This window comes from Hyla sarda, chromosome 10, assembly GCF_029499605.1.
Source record: "Hyla sarda isolate aHylSar1 chromosome 10, aHylSar1.hap1, whole genome shotgun sequence".
Lineage (NCBI taxonomy): Eukaryota > Metazoa > Chordata > Amphibia > Anura > Hylidae > Hyla > Hyla sarda.
In genome coordinates, this window is record NC_079198.1 from 62,800,284 (window position 1) to 62,822,505 (window position 22,222).

Genomic DNA, 22,222 nt, shown 5'->3' on the forward strand with positions numbered 1-22,222 from the left:
TTTTGTCGCACAATGATTTTTTTTCCCGCTTCACCATAGATTTTTGGGCAAAATGACTGACGTCATTACAAAGTAGAATTGGTGGCGCAAAAAATAAGCCATCATATGGATTTTTATGTGTAAATTTGAAAGAGTTCTGATTTTTTAAAGGCAAGGAGCAAAAAACGAAAATGCAAAAACGGAAAAACCTCCGGTCCTTAAGGGGTTAAGGCCAAAATGGGCTGAGTCCTTAAGGGGTTAAGGGCATTATGGGTAACATAATGACATTTTTATAAATTTACATGAATCTCTATTTAAAGGTACTGTAGTCTAAGCTTTATGACAATGCAATGTGGCACGTTATAGGTATACAGCAGCACAATAAGTCTGTGAGATGGCTTGCTGTGGACACAGGATGGTTGTAAGCGGTTTATATTTGGAATATGGGAGCATATTATGTAAGTTTATAATTATTAGTACATGGAAATATAGAGGAGCAAACATAACTCTGTGGGAGCAAGATTAGTGGCGATAATGTTTTAATAATTCTGCATGTTGTAATGGCAGATGCACGTTTTCCATAGGGTGCCATATAAGGTTTTGCATGTTTTGAACGGATAAATCTGAGGAGGTTATGGTTCTTTTTTAGAGAAGCTGCAAAACTGGCTACTTCCTGAGAAAAAGTATGCAAAGTAGCTCTCTTCCCTGGAAGCCAATGCTAGGATTCGAAACTAAGGAGACGCAGCTCAAACAATCTGGCATACAATGGTGTAGTTTGATTTTGTTTATGAACTGCTTTGTAGCATTGCTCATTTAAAGAGGTACTCTGCCCCTAGACATTTTATCCCCTATCCAAAGTATAGGGGATTAGATGTCTGATCACGGGGGTCCCGCCCCTGGGAACCCCCATAACCTCTCCTGCAGCACCCCTATCATCTGAATCTCGCTCCGTGCCTGATGATGTCATGACCCCGCCCCCTCAATGAAAGTTTATGGGAGGGGGCGTGATGGCTGCCACGCCCCCTCCCATAGACTTGCATTAAGGGGACAAGGCTTGACGTCACGACGGTGCGGGGCCCTGATGTTAAAATCCTCCGGCCCCTGCATCACCAGTCATCAGGCACAGAGCGAAGCTCGCTCCGTACACCAGATGATAGGGGTGCTGCAGGAGAGATCATGGGGGTTCCCAGCGATGGGACCCCCACGATAAGACATCTTTTCCATTATCCTTTAATTGCTTAGTGGCAGTGCCTTGCTATGGAGGTGTGGACCACACTGAGTGACACCACAAAATGGAAAGTAATCATACCACGATGGTGACACCCCATTCAACATGTTGCTGGACAGCCATAAGTGAAAACTGGCAGCGGAGAGTGAGAAACACAATCCTCTTACATAACATGCATTGGAAGATTGCGTAAGTACCGGCTGGGTAGCTCCCTCCCTTGTGTGTTATCCTAAAATAGGTTTGCTATCACCTAGTAGGTTTAATATGCTTATTGATATTCTCTTTTTATTATGATATTCTCTTTATTGGTAACATATGCTTTAAATATAACTTGAACATTATTGTGTAACAACCAAACAAGACATGAAAACAAAGATGTTTATATATAGTATATGTTTGAAATAGAGGATAATAGTGTGTTCTTGTTTCATACCGACTTAGACCACATATGTAAAAAACAACTAAATATCATTGTTAGTTAAAGGGGTACTCCGCTGCTCAGCGTTTAGAACAAAATGTTCCGAACGCTTAGAGCCGGCGCCGGGAGCTCGTGACTTCATAGTCCCACCCATCATGCCCCATCCCCTCAATGCAAGTCTATGGGAGGGGGCATTTTGTTCCCTTTTATTTAACCCCTTCCATACTAAAAGTTTAAATCACCCTCCCCTTTTCCCAAATTCCATTTAAAAAAATATGTAAACAGAATAAAAATAAACATATGTGGTATCGCCATGTGCATAACTGTTCGAACTATAAACATATGGCGCTAATTAAACCTCATGGTCAATGGCAAAATGTTCCAAAGCCCAAAATTGCGTAATTTTGGTGGATGTAATTACAATTTTTTTAAAGTCGTAAAATAAAACATACATTAATTGGGTATCCTTGTAACTGTATGGACCTACAGAATAAATATAAGGTGTCATTTTTTTTTTTTGGCTTTGCCATATATTTTGTGGTAAAATGACTGATATCATTACATAGTAAAATATGTAGCGCAGAAAACAAGCCCTTATATGGGTCTATAAGTGGAAAACTGAAAGTGTTATGATTTTTAGAAGGTGAGGAGGAAAAAAACGAAAGTGCATAATCGGAAAAACCCTAAGTCCTTAAAGGAGTAGTCCAGTGGTGACTCAGTGGTTTACAACTTATCCCCTATCTTAAGGATAGGGGATAAGTTGCAGATCGCGGGGGGTCCGACCCCTGGGGCCCCCCGCGATCTCCTGTACGGAGCCCCGACAGCCCGCGGGAAGGGGGCATGTCGACCTCCACGCGAAGCGGCGGCCGACACGCCCCCTCAATACAACTCTATGGCAGAGCCGAAGCGCTGCCTTCGGCAATCTCCGGCTCTGCCATTGAGATGTATTGAGGGGGCGTGTCGGCCGCCGCCTCGTGCGGGGGTCGACACCCGCTATCTCGGCGGAGAGCCTGGCCCCCGTAAAGAGAGATCGCAGGGGGCCCCAGCGGTCGGACCCCCCGCGATCTCAAACTTATCCCCTATCCTTAGGATAGGGGATACGTTTTTCAACACTGGACTACCCCTTTAAGGTGTTAACTAAGATATTAATAAAAATATATTGAATCATCAATCCAATGTGCAACTCCTTTGCCACAACTCCCTCAGACTTTTACTGGCCTACCACAGTCAATGCCCCGCAGTTACTTCCAGAGGGAGGTTACATGATTTTCTACCACACCATGTGACACCAACACTAGTGACACCACTACTTAATAGGTCTCAATACTGAGTCTTCATGTTGCAGAGTGCAATATGATGCATGGCATGTGTGTAAGATAACATAGTATCTTATTTTTTCTTTTTTTTTTTTTGCATTCAAATCTAGTTTTGTGCGTCTGGCTGCTGGCGGGAGAACTTCAAAACCGCCTCCTGCTTTATCCCTGCTGTACAAGTGCCGTACCTCATTCATTTGAATGAGTCGGCTTGTTATTTTAGTCGGCTCATTCTCCAACTCTATCTGGCTAAAAAACCTAAAACGGATATGGTCGGAAAATGAGCAAACCAAAGTCAACAGCTGATTCCGTTTAGCTTAGAAAAATAAAAAGGGAAGGCACGGGTCCATAAGGGATACGGCTGGAGGTGGTTTTGAAGCTATACCTGGTCCAGAAGCAGTGTTCTTTACTGTGTTGTATAAAAGCTATGCATCTGTGAATGTATCGCATCACTCATTACTACATATTTATTTTATTAACAAGGGGAAATGTCTAAATATGTTGAAATTATTCTGTCATGTGTTACTTTGATAATAAAGCTATACAGTGTCCAAATAATATCACAATGGAAAGCCCATATTACAAGGGTTTACCAGTTAAATATAATGAAGACTCTATGAAGGTTCATAAATAGCATTGCCATAATCAGCTGGATAAAATATATTCCAGAAATACTACTGTCATACACAGTTTAAATTAATCAGCCGCACTCACCATAAAGTCAGTGCAGATTTTAATTTATTCCATGTGGTATCAAATGCGGTAGAACACGGGCATGGATGGCGGGCAGCTAGGACGCCGGGAGCAAATTCAGATGACCACTGGTCTGATGAAGCAGGCAAGTCCTGTGACACATGGAATAAATTAAAATCTGCTTGGACGGTATGGTGAGTGCAGCTGATTTCTCTTCATTACTATTTGTATACAGCACTACGTGCCCTCCAGCCTAGCACCACCTTAGTTCAGCAGTACAAAGGGTTCACCAGCAATACAAAGGGTTCACCAGTGTGCACCTGTACACCAGGCTTCACACGTGTTAACACCGGCTACACTCTTGCAGTGCCGAACGTTGCCCTCTGTTACTTCTATTTAGATTTAAATAATATGAAGTATTTACAATTTTTATTCATTTTATTTGTAGATTGTAAATATATGTGATTCCCTGGCCTTTTAGCCTATGGCTATGTTCACATTATAATCTACATTTTACTGGCTGATACACTACAGAAATTAAGTTTATGTGGTGCCTGTGAAGAGTATGGGCATAGTAGTTCAGACTAGCTGGGACTAGTAGTCACTTGGGTTCAAGAGAGGGTGATATCATTTGACAGGGTTGTCTTGCTAACCTGATGGAACCTTGTAGAAAGGATAAAACATAACCTTTATTATATCATGTATAAAAAATACTCTAATAAACAATCCAATAGAAAAATCAAAAAACTTCCAAATGCACAAAAAACATAATGTGGCCAAAAATCCCCACACTACAATCCAGCAAAGTACCAAGCATCCTGATGAAATATCTAAATGTCGGAAGAAAACATCTAGCTTGTCACTATTTACCTAGCTATGTGTATTAATCTTGTAGAGGCTTTATTTCCCATTGTGGTTTTATTGTATCTATTAGCCCTATATTCAGCCAATATAAGAGTCAGTGCTAATAAGCTAATTTGTGCTGTATATAAATATATTATTGTGTAAAAGCACTATAAACCACTGTACTATGTATCTAATTTATGTTTATTTATATATATATATATATATATATATATATATATATATATATATATATATATATACCTATTACATGTTGGCTATCAATGGTGCATCCTGCTAGGGGATTAGCAAGATCTCTCACCATTCTTTGTGCTTTGGACACGGTTGTCATCTGTGGTGTATTTAATCTTGCCACCTGGTCTTCGACATATATTGTTTTAGGGTGTTTTGCCCCTTCCTTATTGTTTTAGTAATTTTCAACATTATATATATGTATATACACCTTTTGTTCTGCATGTGTCAGTTTCTGTGTTTGGTTCCCTGATGAACCTGTGATTATCTGACAGGCAAAATGCGTTGTAAAGAAATGTTACTGTGGGACCGATTCTGTTTTAAAGTTCACCTAGTGTTTATTTTGTTGTTACTGGGGGTGATCACAGTGCTCTGGAGTTTCTGTTTGTTCTTTGTTTGCTATTTTATCCCTCATTTAGCGGAGGTGGGGGCCCGTCATCGTGGTTGAGGCCACCCTGTTAAGGAGGTGGGTCCCTCAAAAGGCAGGGACAGAGGGACGGGCATCTGTAGGTTTAGATGGCACATTACCTTTCCTTTCATAACAACTTTATCAGTTATATTGGGTTAAAGGGGTACTCCGTTGGAAAACTTTTTTTTAAATGGACTGGTGCCAGAAAGTTTAACAGACTTGTAAATTACTTCTATTAAAAAATCTTAATCCTTTTAGTACTTTTTAGCAGCTGTATGCTACAGAGGAAATTCTTTAATTTTTAAATTTCTTTTTTCTGTTGTCTCCTTGTCAGGAACTGTCCAGAGCAGCATAGGTTTGCTATGGGGGTTTTCTCATGCTCTGGACAGTTCCTGATATGGGCATCAGGTGTCAGCAGAGAGCACTGTGGACAACACAAAAAAGAAATAAAATAAAAAAAGATTTTCCTCTATAGCAAACAGCTGCTAAAAGGATTAAGATGTTTTAATAGAAGTAATTTACAAATCTGTTTAACTTTCTGGCACCAGTTCATTTAAAAAAAAAAAAGTTTTCCACCGGAGTACCCCTGTAACATCAGTCTCATTCCCTCTATTACATGCTATCTTCCTACATTTTCATCAGGATACTGCAGAACTTTTGTCACTTTGCTGATTGTAGTGTAGGGATTTTTTTGCCACACATGGTGCACTTGGGAGTTTTTCCCTTTTCCATTAGTTTGTTTATTAGAGTATTTTTATATATGGTCTAATACAGGTTATGTTTTATACATTGTACATGATCAGAGGATTATTCTTTGATGATTTCCTCATGCTTTACTTACCTCTGGATTTCTCCTTGCATGAAGGTGGACTTTTTATATATTGATTGTCCTAGGTCTGTGATTTTCTGATGCACTTTTTAGCTGTGTTGCTAGTAAGGTTGTTAGCACAGGAACAATTACACATGCAAATAAATATATGCAGATACAGTATAGTTAGTTCAGACTATTGCACATTCTTGAAACTTTGCGGCACAATCTACATGCAGTTCATCTGCTCAAGAACTAATTTGTAATGTGGCAGCTAGGCAGCACTAAATCCGACGGGTGTTCTCAGAAGGGTCCTTGCTTAGCTTGTTCTCCAATTCTGGCTGGTAGAGTCTCCTTCTTGAATCTGGAAACAGAAAACATAAAGACTGATGCCCTCACAACATAGACAGCAGACCATCTGTTGGATTTTGAAATCCTCTGAAACGCGGCACAGTTGTGTTATCACTGCGCATGTGACCAAGATCTGTCTCTGGTTAGATGTTTCTTGCAACTGGAATAGAAGTTGGTTATCTTGCTTGGAGCAAACTGTATGTTGAAAAAGGTCAATAAACCTGAACTTTACCTATTAGATCTAGGAGGTACACTCTGATTAGGTGTATAAACTTCTCTGGCTTAAGCTAGACTCTGACTAAATGTATTTGCCTAGGGCTAGGGTAGGAGTGCAGACTTCTCTGGCTGAAGCCAGACTAAACTGGTTTTGGGTCCAGCCCTTTAGGGAGAGCAGGGTTGGACTAGAGAACTTCTCCCTCATCCTTCCCAGATGCTTTTGCATAGAAACAAGTAGTATGACCTTCAATTGGCTGGGCAGGAGCCTTCATCACTTGCCCCATTGCAGTATGCAAAAAATCACTAGAGGGAACCTTTCATTTCTTTCATGCTGCTTGAACAAAAAGTCATCAGGGTGGTTTCCCGTGCTAGCCCTTAAGATTTGGGCCCCCCTACAGTTACTCCAGGGATGTTTGTGTTTTTGCACTTTACAATGCTGCCTATTTTTTGATGATTTAGTGAGTCAGTAAAAATTTTTGATGTTTGTTCTTTGCTTTTCATGAAATACATGGCCTTGGTTCTCCTTATGTATGGTATGTTCTGTAAGAGCGTGCCACAGATCAAGTATTATATCACTTTCACAGAACATGTGGATCGATATCAAGACACATTTACCTGCTGAGGCACTATTTTTTTCTCTTCGAAGTCTGACAACACATTGATTATTTTATAACTATGCATTGTTGGGTTTAATGTACAGTTACTCCTAGAACATCAAACATGCACTTTGAAGGGAAAAATATGTCCATTCTAAAAGAGATTTACCTATGGTAAGAACAGTATATGAAATGGAATTATATGAAATTTTTGATGTTTGTTCTTTGCTTTTCATGAAATACATGGCCTTGGTTCTCCTTATGTATGGTATGTTCTGTAAGAGCGTGCCACAGATCAAGTATTATATCACTTTCACAGAACATGTGGATCGATATCAAGACACATTTACCTGCTGAGGCACTATTTTTTTCTCTTCGAAGTCTGACAACACATTGATTATTTTATAACTATGCATTGTTGGGTTTAATGTACATTTACTCCTAGAACATCAAACATGCACTTTGAAGGGAAAAATATGTCCATTCTAAAAGAGATTTACCTATGGTAAGAACAGTATATGAAATGGAATTAATCTAAAAATACAGAGAAACAAGGCATTTACATTTCTAATGCTCTACCTCAAACATACAGTTCTGTATATTAAGAAAAAAGTTGGACAGGGCACCAGAGGCCCAAGAAAACCTCTGGAGGACCCAGATTGCAACATATCAATGGAGCTAATGAAGCTGCCTGAAGCTATCACTTGCCACTATTGTTTATCATCCATAGATGTTCAGTACTAACCCCTTAAAGGGATATTCCAGGAATTGTGTTTATTTGACTATGCTACAGGGGCTGTAAAGTTAGTGCAGTTCATAATATAGTGTCTGTACTTATGTGTGACGGTTTTCTCACAATTCTTTTGTGATTTTCACTCCAATATTTATTTTTAACAGCATACAAAATCACTGTTGTCTCAGATTTTTCCCAGGTTGCAATGTGGCTGAGACCTGACTCACTAGTCAGCTGATGACAGGGAGCCTGTCTGCTTCAATGGGTGGAGGGATCGCTTGGTGGGAGAGAGATCAGTATTGGGTGCAACAGCTGTAGGCACCCTGATTGAAAACCACAGGTCTTTTGATGGATGCAGCTCATTTATGTTTCAATGGGTGGGGTGGCTGATGTGTGGGAGGGAGGAAGATGGAATTGTGGGATTTGTTGTCAAAATAAGAAAAGTCAAACAGGAAATACCAGTACACAAACAGGTAGACACATTGTTAAGGTAATCTCACAACATAGCTATTTAGCCCCAAGACAAGCGCAGATCCTTCCTAAGCATGTCCATTACTGTCTGCCAGGTACGTATTAAAATCACCTTATGGTGGAAAACCCCTTTAAGGACATTAGGCTTAAATGCATGTTCTGGTGCCCTGGTACTTAACGCATGTCCTGAATGGCATTCTGTCTATGAAGTGCAGAAGCTACACTCACGGTTAATAATGTCAGACATTAACCTCTTAAGTGCCATGATCAGTGTTGATCACAGCACTTAAGAGCCTAACAGTCAGTCCACCTACCCGATCGGCACTCCCAAAACCTCCCAAAATCTGTGGTGGTCCAATTGGTTTTCCTTGCACCTGGTCTCCTCACCAGGTCCCTGCTGGCTTCTGTGCAATATTCTTATAGGGTCTACCTTAGGCTTAAATCACACATCTATAACATAGCATTTCAGTATTAGCAATGGAATGATTGCTTAAAAAAGTCCCCTATGGGGACTCAAAAAGTATGAATAAAATAATAAAAATAATGTTTTATAAAGTATAAAAAAGTATAAAAAATCCTGCCCCCTAGGGGATAATTTTAAAGTAGTGGAGTACTCCTTTAATAAGAATTTACTAACTGCTGTACACATTTAGCTTTAGTGAATGCTGCAGTTTTGAAGGCCAGAGGCTGTTTACAAAACTAAAGCATGCTCTGGCTTGCCTCGATGAGAATAAGGGCAATGGGAAAAAACACAAATTGCTAATTTAAAAGAATACAGTTGTAGAAACAATAAAATAAAATACACCCCCCTCCACACACACTATACAGAAATGGCCTTATGTACAAAAGGTATATTGAAAAACACAGAAAAAATTCTTTTGGGAGCAGTCCCAAGAGTTTTTCACCAAATACAGGCTCTGGACTACAAAAAGTGTAAATCAAACTTACACTTGTTGAGTGGTTCTTTTACAAACCACTCACAAACTTGAAACACCTTTATTGCACTATCCCCTGTAGATCCTGGTCCGTTACAATCCACTTCGGTCGGTACAGGGACCCTTCTGAATAAAACAATGGAAAAATGAAAAAAATACTCAAAATAGAAGAGCGGACATGATCGACTATAACGTGCAGTTATAAAGTACTGTATTTAAAGTGCACCTACTTCACTTAGGAGGGTTCTTTCGTCCTAAAACCCTCCTCAATCCTGCACGCCTTCCAACATCCACTTTGGACACCGCTCATGGAACCGGGTGTTCACCTCTTGTCTTTTCTTTCAACTCCGGATAAAAAATTTCCGGCGGAGAAGTTCCGAAACGCAGAGAGTGGGTACTTCTCTTCCGGAAATTTTTGATCAGGAATTGAAAGAAAAGACAAGAGGTGAACGCCTGGTTCCATGAGCGGTGTCCAAAGTGGATGTTGGAAGGCGTGCAGGATTGAGGAGGGTTTTAGGACGAAAGAACCCTCCTAAGTGAAGTAGGTGCACTTTAAATACTGTACTTTATAAATACACCTTATAGTCGATCATGTCCGCTCTCCTATTTTGAGTATTTTTTCATTTTTCCATTATGTGCAAAAGGGTAATTCTTCATATCATACTGGTGCAATTCTTTGTGCAATCAGCTGGTTTCAAATGGGTGCAGCATGTTTGCATCCATATTATAGACAAAACTCCCTTCCCGACCGTGGCTTTCATCCCCCGAACTGACAGCATCATAGAGCTGGGACTTGTAATTTTGGTCCTGGTGGGACTTATAATTGTAATATGAATGTAATTGTAAAATGTGGCCATATTATGCTTGACTGAAACTAGCCACATCCATAATGCAGAAGTTTACAAATACATTTAGCTTAGTTTTTTTAAATCTCATTAAAGGGGTTGTCCAGGAATTGAAAAACAGACCTATTTTCTTTAGGTTGGATGTGGTTCTGCAGCTCAGTTCCATTGAAGTGAATGGAGCCAAGTTGTAATACTGCATCCAAAGTGGAGATAAACAGGGAGCGGTTGTTAAAAGAACATAGGTCTGTTTTTTCGATTCCTGGACAACACCTTTAATGTGTGATCTATTAATTTGACATACTGATATTTAGCTAGTTACTAAATATACAGAGCATGAAATATAATTAACATTGTATTATGTTAAATGTAGTGTCTTGTCAGAAGATGTGCTTTCATCTGGCATTTTTCAGTAGTATAAGCTGTATTGCCCAACAATTGTGCAGTGTCCTGGGGAATCCTTGTGAACACTCTGCTGTTCCCTCAGCAAGTACAGCAGTCTTTGCATATGACTCCTAAGTAGCTTTATAGTGGCTTAAATTTCTCCCTGCAGTGTCTGCTTTATGGGTACTGTACAGCTTGTGTGATCTGCCCTCCCTGAAGACTTGTACATAGAGCCTGTAATGTGACACATGGGGTATTTTAAGGTGGATTCAAAGATTGTGTGCATTAATAGGTTCACTCATAATATCTGCAAATTCATGACATTTATTGGGCTAGATTTCCCCGCAGGTTTTTTTTTGTCTGGGATTGATTGGAAAACTACCACTGCAGTTATATTGCAAAAGTCAGGAGTGGATCCCGCAGGAAGAAGAAGTAGAAGTCTTTCTTTAATATTTCCCATTCCTTTTGAAAACACTTCTGGCTTTGGCTCAAAACTGAAGTGGCAGTTTAAAAAAAAAAAAAAAAAAAAAAAAAAGGAAACACCAAACAAAACCCTGTGTGGAAGCCTAGTGACAAAAACAAATACAAAGCAACAAGGTACAAAGAAGTAAACAGAAATAAAACAACAAGATAAACCTATACCTATACTTCATAAATCTTGCAGCAATCTATGCAGACCCTCTGTTGGATATTTATCATCATAACATTACAGGGGAGAGTAGTTTTAGGTAGATTTGGACAGCTACAGAGCTCTTGCTTTTATACTTCTTGAATCTTCCAAAAAGCACTACACTTTTCCAGAAGAAAAGTGAAGAATCAGAATTCAGAATTAAAGCGTTTATCCAGGAATAGGAAAACAGAGCTCATTTCTTTAAAAAACAGCTCCATGTTTGTCCACAGGTTGTGTGTGGCATTACAATTTGGCTCTATTCACTTCAAAGGAACTGAGCTGCTGAACCATACCCAACCTAGAGACAGATGGGGGGCGATTTTTGAAAGAAATTAGCTCTGTTTTCCGATTCCTGGACAACCCCTTCAACCACTTAAGGACCCAGCCCATTTTCACCTTAAAGGAGAACTCCAGTATGGGTGGGAAAAAACAACTTATCCCCTATTCTAAGCATAGGGGATAAGTGTTAGATCGCGGGGGGTCCAACAGCTGGGGCCCCCTGCGAACTCCTGTACAGGGACCCGGCTCACTCCTGCTCAATGCAGGAGCCGAGAGTTTTTGACCACAGCCGAAGCTGCGGCTGACACGCCCCCTCCATTCACCTCTATGGCAGGGCCGGAGATTGCCGAAGGCAGCACTCCGATGCCCGCGGATATGCTCAGGACGTAAATGTACGTCCTGGTGCGTTAAGTACCACATCACCAGGACGTACATTTACATCCTGCGTCGTTAAGGGGTTAAGGACTCGGGCATTTTTTGCACATCTGACCACTGTCACTTTAAGCATTAATAACTCTGGGATGATTTTACTTTTCATTCTGATTCAGAGATTGTTTTTCGTGATATATACTACTTTATGTTACTGGTAAATGTTCTTCGATACTTGTATCATTTCTTGATTTGATGAAAAATTAGAAAATGTTGCTTTTTTTTTAACTTTGAAACTTTCTGCTTATAAGGAAAATGGATATTCCAAATAAATTATATATTGATTCACATATGCAATATGTCTACTTTATGTTTCCATCATAAAGTTGACATGTTTTTACTTGTGGAAGAGATCAGACGGCTTCAAAGTTCATCAGCAATTTTCCAATACTTCACAAAATTTTTCAAATTGAAATTTTTCAAGGACCAGTTTAGTTTTGAAGTGGATTTGAAGGGCCTTCATATTAGAAATACCCTATAAATGGCCCCATTATAAAAACTGCACCCCTCAAAGTATTCAAAATGACATTCAGAAAGTGTTTTAACCCTTTAGGGTTTCACAGGAATAGCAGCAAAGTGAAGGAGAAGATTCAAAATCTTAATTTTTTTAACACTCGCATGTTCTTGTAGACCCAGTTTTTTAATTTTTACAAGGGGTAATAGGAGAGAAATCTCCCTAATAAGTTTTAACCCAATTTCTCTCGAGTAAGGAAATACCTCATATGTTAGCGCAAAGTGCTCTTTTGGTGCACTAGAGGGCTCAGAAGGGAAGGAGCAATTTTGGAGAGTGAGTTTTTTTTAAATGATTTTTGGGGGGCATGTCACGTTTAGGAAGCCCATATGGTGCCGGAACAGCACCCCCCCAACATGGCATACTATTTTTGAAACTACACCCCTCAAGGAACAGTGAGGGGTACAGTGAGCCTTAACACCCCACAGGTGTTTGATGACTTTTCGTTAAAGTTGGATGTGTAAATGAATTATAATTTTTTTTTCACTAAAATGCTGTTTTTTCCCCAGAAAATGCCCCATGAAATGCCCCCATGAAATGCCCCATGAAAATGCACCAGAGTATAGAAATACCCCATGTGTGGATGTCAAGTGCACTGTGAGTGCACTACAATGCTCAGAAGATGAGTCCAATTTGGCTTTTTGAAAGCAAATTTTGCTGAAATGGTTTTTGAGGGGCATGTCACATTTAGGAAGCCCCTATGGTGCCAGAACAGAAAAAAAAACACATGGCATACTATTTTGGAAGCTACACCCCTCAGGGAATGTAACAAGGGGTACAGTGAGCCTTAACACCCCACAGGTGTTTGACAACTTTTTGTTAAAGTCGAATGTGTAAATGAAAATATTTTTACAAGAGGTAATAGGAGAAAATAACCCCCAAAATATGTAACCCCGTTTATGTAAATACCCCATATGTGGATGTAAATTTCTCTGCTGGCACACTACAGGGCTCAGAAGAGAAGGGGCACCATTGGGCTTTTGGAGAGAGAATTTGGCCAGTTTTCAAGTCGGGGGCCATGTGCGTTTACAAAGCCCCCATTGTGCCAGAACAGGGGACTCCCCCCCCCCCCCCCCCCCCCACATGTGACCCTATTTCAGAAACTACACCCCTCACAGAATGTAACAATGGGTGCAGTGAGCATTTATACCCCACTGACGTTTGACAGACTTTTGGAACAGTGGGCTGTGCAAATGAAAAATACAATTTTTAATTTTCATGGACCACTGTTCCAAAAGTTTGTCAGACACCAGTGGGGCATAAATGCTCTCTGCACCCCTTGTTACATTCCCTAAGGGGTGTACTACCCATAATCACAGCAAATTGCCGATCTGAAATCATCAGCGACCCCCCAAGGCATTTGCACGGGATGCCTGCTGAATGATTTAAGCAGGCACGCCATTCCGGTCCCCGCCCAGTGCGCAGCAGGGACCGGAATATCCACAAGTGTAAAGGTACTCCCTGGGTCCTTAAGTACCAAGGAGCCACGGCGTACCCGTACGCCCTAGGTCCTTAAAGGGGTTGTGCGCTGCCCTGCAGTTCGGAGCTCCGCTCACAGCTTCCGGAAGTTTATTACTCTGAACGCTGTGTACGGGCTTCCGTGTTCGCAGCCTCCGGGCGTGACGTCACGCCCGGCCCCTTCGTGACGTCACGCCTGCCCCCTCTACCAAAGTCTATGGGAAGGGGGCGTGACGTCACGCCCGGCGGCTGAGAACACGGAAGCCCGCACACAGCATTCGGAGTAATGAACTTCCGGACGCTGTGAGCGGAGCTCCGAACTGCAGGGCAGCGCACAACCCCTTTAAGGACGCAGGGTTTTTCCGTTTTGCATTTTCATTTTTTCCTCATCACCTTCTAAAAATCATACCACTTTCAATTTTGCACATAAAATTCCATATGATGGCTTATTGTTTGCGCCACCAATTCTACTTTGCAGTGACATTTGTAATTTTACCCAATAATCCACGGCGAAACGGAAACATTTTTTATTGTGCGACAAAATTGAAGAAAAAATGTCATTTTGTAACTTTTGGGGGCTTCCGTTTCTACGCAATGCATCTTTATTCTGTAGGTCCATAAGGTTAAAATGATACCCTACTTATATAGGTTGGATATTGTCGCACTTCGGAAAAAAATCATAACTACATGCAGAAAAATGTATATGTTAAAAATGTCATCTTCTAACCCCTATAACTTTTTTATTTTTCCGCCTACGAGCCGGTATGAGGACTTATTTTTTGCGCCGTGTTCAGAAGTTTTTATCGGTACCATTTTTGTATTGATCGGACTTTTTGATTGCTTTTTATAAATTTTTTCATGATATAAAAAGTGACCAAAAATACGCTATTTCAGACTTTGGAATTTATTTGCGCGTACGCCATTGACCATGCGATTTAATTAACTATATATTTTTATTGTTCGGACATTTCTGCACGCGGCGATACCTCATATGTTTATTTTTATTTGCACAGTTTTTTTTTTTATGGGAAAAGGGGGGTGATTCAAACTTTTATTAGGGAAGGGGTTAAATGACCTTTGTTATCTTTTTTTTTTTTTTTCACTTTTTTTTTGCAGTACTATAACTCCCATAGGGACCTATAACACTGCACACATTGATCTCTTATGCTGATCCCTGAAAATAGCTTTGCATGGATCAGCGAGATAGGGGCTCTATTGCTCAAGCCTGTAGCTCAGGCTTGGAGCAATCAAACCCCAATCGGTCACGGCGGAGACAGGTAAGGGGTCCTCCGCTCGCGTCCTAGCTGATCGGGACATTGCGATTTTATCGCAATGTCCTGTTCAGCCAACTGAGCTGCCGGGAAGCGTTTACTTTTACTTTCAGACGCGGTCAACTTTAATCGCCGCGTCTGAAGAGTTAATAGCGTGCGGCACAACGATCTGTGCCGCACGCTGTTAGCCCAGGGTCCCGGCTATGAATAGCAGCCAGGACCGACCCGGTGTGATGCGGGGTCACGGTGTCCTTAAGAGGTTAAGTGGTTAAGGGGGTACTCCGGCGGAAAACAATTTTTTTTTATCAACTTGTGCCAGAAAGTTAAACATATTTTTAAATTACTTCTATTAAAAAAATATGAATCCTTCCAGTACTTATCAGCTGCTGTATGCACAGGAAGTTCTTTTCTTTTTGAATTTCCTTTCTGTCTGACCACAGTACTCTCTGCTGACACCTCTGTCCATGTCAGGAACTGTCCAGAGCAGGATAGGTTTGTTATGGGGATTTGCTCCTACTCTGGACAGTTCCTGACATGGAGAGAAGTGTCAATTCCTATAGAGCATCCAGCAGCTGATAAGTTTTTAATAGAAGTAATTTACAAATCTGTTTAACTTTCTAAAAACCAGTTTATTAAAAAAAAAAAATTCCACCGGGGTGCCCCTTTAACGCCTCTAAACACACTGGGGGGTATTCAAGAAAAGTGGAGTAGGTGAACATCTTTTTACTGTGTATCTGCACCAAATGTATTACATGGTGCAGGGCATGTGATTAATGTGTTGCTGATCACATTTCTTGCATCAGTTCTCCCCTTTGTATGATGTTTTTCTGAGACTTTTTAATCCATGCGTCAATTATGCAACCTTTTAATAACATTGTCCACGGTTAGTCTGTAAGCTTTTTTTTTGGTGGTGATTAGCACTTGTTTTGGTGGGTTGCACCAAAGTATGCAACTTTTTTTTTACATTTTTTCATAAATCCCTGACCACTGCAAAAAATCTACCAAAAACACATCTGCCACAGCAACAATCCAAAACACAGGTAAATGAAAAGTTGCAGGAAAAGTCACAAAAAACACACTGCGCTAAAATATTGCGACAAATTTACCCAAGAAAACTAGGGTAAAATGCTTCATAAATACCCCCCATGGTCCCTACATCTCCTACAGCCCATGGGCCTTTACATTATAACTTTATACATTCTACATACAGAGAAATGTGATGCTTCTAGGGGGAAAAAAAACTACTATAATACATCATCTAGAATTTTCCAAAATCATCAAAAAGTGCAAAAGGCTCAGCTCACACCCACTTCTATGTAACATTATACACCTTCCTGTACAATTTGGAAATGGAATGGAGCTGTAATACGCCCACGTCCATAATAAACCTATAAAGTACCGTATATACTCGAGTATAAGCCAAGTTTTTCAGCACGATTTTTCGTGCTGAAAACGCCCCACTCGGCTTTTACTCGAGTGAACTCTCCGCATGTCAATCCATTCATCAGTGGTCTTCAACCTGCGGACCTCCAGATGTTGCAAAACTACAACTCTCAGCATGCCCAGACAGCCATCGGCTGTCCGGGCATGCTGGGAGTTGTAGTTTTGAAACCTCTGGAGGTCCGCAGGTTGAATACCACTGCAGCCTTCGTTATCATCCAGACCCCCCCCCCCCCTTTAGTTTTCTACTCACCTCCCCTCGGTGGGAAGTTAGGGTGAGCCGGTTCGGGCCATCTATGCTGCAGGGACCGTCCGGTGGGGAGGGTTAGTCGTTCCGGGCTGTCCATTTTCACCGGGGGGCTTCTTCTCCACGCTCCGGGCCCTGCCCCGGACTAGTGACGTTGCCTTGATGACAATGCACAGGTGCGTTCATGCGCGGCTTAACATCCCTGTGCGTCGTTGTCAAGGCAACGTTGCTAGTCCGGGGCCGGGCCCAGAGTGCGGAGAAGAGAGGCCCCCCGGTGAAAATGGACAGCCCGAAACGACTAACCCTCCCCACCGGACGATCCCGAGGGGAGGTGAGCAGAAAACTAAAGGGGAAGGGGGGGGGGGTCTGGATGATGACAAAGGCTGCAGTGGTCTTCAACCTTTGGATCTCCAGAGGTTTCAAAACTACAACTCCGGGCATGCTGGGAGTTGTAGTTTTGCAACATCTGGAGGTCCGCAGGTTAAAGACCACTGATGAAGGGATTGACAGGTGGTGATGATGAAGGGGGGGGATGATGATGGGGGTCTGGATGATGACATGGGGGAATGATGTATTTCCCACCCTAGGCTTATAGTCGAGTCAATAACTTTTTTTTTTTTTTTTTTTTTTTTCTGGGTTTTTGGGGTGAAATTAGGGGCCTTGGCTTATATTCGGGTCGGCTTATACTCGAGTGTATACGGTAATACCCGTGACATCCTTTTAAATATTAGACCTATGTATGTGTGTAAACCAACAAGTACAAGCCTCACTTGTATCCCTATTTGGTATCTGCCAGTGCAGTAAAAGAAATCAAATACTCTATATGTAGGTAGTAAATATCTCTAATAGTGTGTTCCCTAAAGATCATATTTTGCCTTTACAAAGGATTCTGTTATTTTCAATAGAAGCCAAATCCCAAGCTTACTTACTGACCCCTGCTGAATGGTCGGCACATTTTACAAAATAAAACATTACTTCCTACAGTATGAAACCCAAACTGGCAGAGACTCCAATTCAAGCGGAGGAACCAAGTTGTGTAATTATATTTCTGTTCTACAGCACTAGAGGGACCCGTGCTGCAGTGCAGCATTCAATCACTTCTTACTTACAGCAGACGCTTGTGTTAGCCATCTAGCAGCGACTTATAGAATTATAGATAGGAAGCCAGCATGAGCAGAGATATTTCTCCTGCAGGAATAATGACAGCAGCTTTGGGGTCACGGAAACCTTGGATCCTGCAACGCATAAGAAACAAGAGTGCATTATTTCATATGAAAAGCAGAACACACTTCAGGAATATCATTAAAAGAATCTTATGTTCTCTGCGTCGTCCTTTGAAAATATAAACAATTCTTTCTTTTTTTTTTTTTTTTTTTTATCTGCAATTATTATTATTTTTTTTTTGTTATTCATTTCAGCTGCAGAATTCTCCAGGTTGTGTCTGTACTTTCCAGTGTCAGAGCAGGTGCAGAAATATACATGCAAAATAGGAAAACAGTGGTCCTCAAGTTACAATATTTAAGGCTGGGTTCACATCACGTTTTTGCCATACTGTTTTCAATCCATTTTTTCTAAAGAAAACCATATGGCAAAAAAACGGATGGAACAGTATGGAAAAAAGTAAACCGTATGCGTTTTTAAACAGTATACTGTTTTTAAAAGTGCATACAGTTCCGTCAGTTTTTATAGAAAAAAAAAACATACGTTTTTGAAAATTTTGTACATTTTTAATGGGAGAGGTCTTGGGTGGGGACTTTAGGATTCAAATGCGCATGTGCAAAGTAAAAACTTATACATTTTTCCCGTATGGAACCGTATACATGTGCGTTTCCCATTGACCTCCATAAAAAAAACGTATGCGGTTGCAGTACGGTTTTTAAACCGGAGACAAAATCGTGGTCAACCACGGTTTTGACTCCGGTTTAACAACCGTACTGCAACCACATATGTTTTTTTTTTTAACATGGATGTCAATGGGAAACGCACATGTATACGGTTCCATACGGGAAAAACGTATACCTTTTTTACTTTGCACATGCGCATTTGAATCCTAAAGTCCCCACCCAAGACCCCTCCCATTAAAAATGGACAACATTTTCAAAAACGGATGAATTTTTTTTCTATAAAACGGACGGAACTGTATGCACTTTTAAAAACAGTATACTGTTTAAAAACGCATACGGTTTACTTTTTTCCATACTGTTCCATCAGTTTTTTTTGCCATACGGTTTTCTTTAGAAAAACGGATTGAAAACAGTATGGCAAAAGCGTGATGTGAACCCAGCTTCTGGGACGACCATTGTATGTTGAAACCATTGTATGTTGAGACCAGAACTCTATGGAAACCTGGTAATTGATTCTAAAGGCACCAAAATGTCATCCAAAAATAGGAAAAAGTGAAAATAAAAGAAAAATAAGTAGATAACTAATACAGATAAAGCAAGTTCTTATATATAAAAGTAATAAAGATCTGCTGGGAGCTTTAAATCACATTCTATGTCAGTGTTTCCCAAGCATGGAGCCTCCAGCTGTTGCAAAACTACAACTCCCAGCATGCCCGGACAGCCAAAGGCTGTCTGGGCATGCTGGGAGTTGTAGTTTTGCAACAGCTGGGGGCACCCTGCTTGGGAAACACTGACATAGACAGTAGAGTGCACGCAGTGTCCTAAAAAAGTAACATGGGATCGCCCTCACATGGTGTCCAAAGGAGCAGCTAACCCTGGCACAGGTAAAGAGTACAGAACATGTAATACCACCCTGTACTGTAGGGGGCGCTACCAGACACCAGTCAGTGCATAAACTTCAGGAATACAGGGGTTTTACCGGTAAATTGCCCATTTGATTGGTCAAATCTTCCAGCTATTGACAAGTTTCACAGATCTGGACTGTCCGTAGCATTGTATGTTGAGTCTGGTTTCAACTTACAATGGTCCAGAAAAGACCAGTGTATGTTGAAACTATTGTATGTTGAGGCCATTGTAAGTTGAGGGATCATTGTATTAAACATTTGGACATTTTAGTATTTGGCAGCGTGCCAGTAAATGTATTTTCCAAAGAAAGAATGGCTTCTGCACGTTTATGCTCAAAAGACGAGCAATGGTTGTAAACCAGATCCATTTTCAGTGTTGGGTCACACTAGAGGAAATGTTTGAGAGATCCTACAATCCATCACTACAGGACATGTTCATATCGATTTTTTACTATCATTACATATAAACAACATATCATCGGTGTAATCTAGGAGATTATTCGCGAAGCATCTCCTGAGGTAATGATCCTGCTGGCTTCCAATGGAATTGTCTTCTACTGAAACGTTGTTGCTTTGTTGTTTTAGGGGCCAATATTTTGTGTTACAGCTGGGACCACTGGAGAATCCTCTGGTAGCCTAGCGGTCCAGCCCATTCCTATTTGTTTGCTAGATGGAACTCTCTAAAAGGGACCTGTCACCATGAAAATGCTTACCAATCTCTGAGCATCATGTTACAGAACAAGAAGAGCTGAGTAGACTTATATAAATAAATAAAAAATTATATATATATATATATATATATATATATATATATATATATACAGTGGTCCCTCAGTATACGATGGTAATCCGTTCCAAATGAACCATCGTTTGTTGAAACCATCGTATGTTGAGGGATCCGTGCAATGTAAAGTATAGGACAGTGGTCTACAACCTGCGGACCTCCAGATGTTGCAAAACTACAACACCCAGCATGCCCGGACAGCCGTTGGCTGTCCAGGCATGCTGGGAGTTGTAGTTTTGCAACATCTGGAGGTTCGCAGGTTGAAGACCACTGGTATTGGAGGTTATACCCACGTGTCCCCGCCGCTCCGGACTGTCACGGCTCATCACCACTGCCCTGGATGTCGCCCTCCATCGCTGTAGCCGTGTCCCCGGGGTGTCCCCGACGCTCCGGCAAGGCCTCTGCTTCCCCGGCATCCTCGCTCTCACGTTGCCGCCATCACGTCGCTACGCACGGCGCTCCTGTTGGATGACGGGACGGCATGCGCAGCGACGTGATGACAACCATGCAGGGGATCCCGAAGAGAACGTGCCGGAGCCCCGAGGACCACACAGGGCACCGTAAACGGCTATCCGGTGGCAGCTGAAGCAGTCTGCGCTGCCGGACAGCCGTTTATGCGATGGCCCCGACATACAAAAGCATTGTATATTGATGCTGCCTTCAACATGCAATGGCCTCTGAGAGGCCATCATATGTTGAAATGATCGTATGTCGGGGCCATCGTAGGTCGGGGGGTCAATGTATATATATATATATATATATATATATATATATCTTTGTGAGACAAGATTAAGAATAACATGCTTCTTACAACTTATTGATTGAAATTCCTGCTCTTTTTAGGAGTCCAGTGAAAAGAGTCACTCAATGATAGGACCACCTCCAAGTAAGATCAGCGATAAAGGATAGGGGATAAGATGTCTGATCACGGGGACCCCAGTGATATCTCCTGCAGCACCCCCTGTACATCAGAAGCCTGGAGATATGTTTGCTCCGTGGCTGATGACGGGCAATACAGGGTATGGGGTATCGTGATGTCATGGCCCCGCCCTCTCAATGCAAGCCTATGAGAGGGGGGATTGATGGCCACCACGCCCCCTCCCATAGACTTGCATTGAGGGGGCATGATGTCACGAGGGGCGGGGCCATGACGTCCCGATACCCTGTCCCCTGTATCGCCCATCATCAGCCACGGAGCAAACATATCTCCAGACTGCTGATGTATGGGGGTGCAGCAGGAGAGATCGCAGGGGTCCCCAGTGGCGGGACCCCCACAATCAGACATCTTATCCCCTATCTTTTGAATAGGGAATTAGATGTCTAGGGGCAGAGTACCCCTTTAAGAGATGAAAGGTTATACTGAATCTTTTCCCACAAAGATGTATATATATGAATCTGCTCATATTCTCCTGCTCTATAGCATGCCAATATTTTGGATATCATCTTTGTGGGGACAGGTTCCTTTTCAGTTAGAACATCTATAAGACATCCTAATAAAAATACCATAGTAGTTGAAATCAGGGGCCAATCCAGGATTAAAACCAGGAGCCAATCCAGGATTAAACAATTGTGCATTTTACATTTTTTGGTCATTCTTCTTGTATCATTACACTGCAGACTACACAGGAGTATACAGTACTGATCAGATACAGTCAAAGGCAGATTACATAACTATTACAGGGGACTTGTTTTTTGAAATATTTCCATTTCTCATGAAATAACAATTCTGGAGCATTCTTCCTTTGTATTATCCGTTTCCTCTGTAATTCCTCCTGAAATTGTATGCATACATTGACAACATGGTGGTAGCTCTTCCGTGATCAAAGACAATTGTTCTACTACCACCTGGTCGGGCCCAGTCATCACGGACAGTACCGCACTGTGTAGAGACACTTCTCATTTACAATAGGCCA

General features: G+C 41.4%; 1 protein-coding gene and 1 long non-coding RNA gene across 6 annotated transcripts in view; one reads left to right on the forward strand and one right to left on the reverse strand.

The window, feature by feature from the left end:
• The window catches only part of GRIN2D (glutamate ionotropic receptor NMDA type subunit 2D), an 855,799-nt gene that overhangs the window by 28,843 nt on the left and 804,734 nt on the right, over positions 1 to 22,222 (forward strand). The window lies entirely within an intron of this gene.
• The window catches only part of LOC130294621 (uncharacterized), a 51,326-nt gene continuing 35,261 nt past the window's right edge, over positions 6,158 to 22,222 (reverse strand). The window contains exons 3-4 of the long non-coding RNA XR_008848555.1: positions 17,886 to 18,011; positions 6,158 to 6,307 (exon numbers count right to left, since the gene is read on the reverse strand). This is a non-coding gene — a long non-coding RNA (uncharacterized LOC130294621). The remainder of the gene's footprint in view (positions 6,308 to 17,885; positions 18,012 to 22,222) is intronic.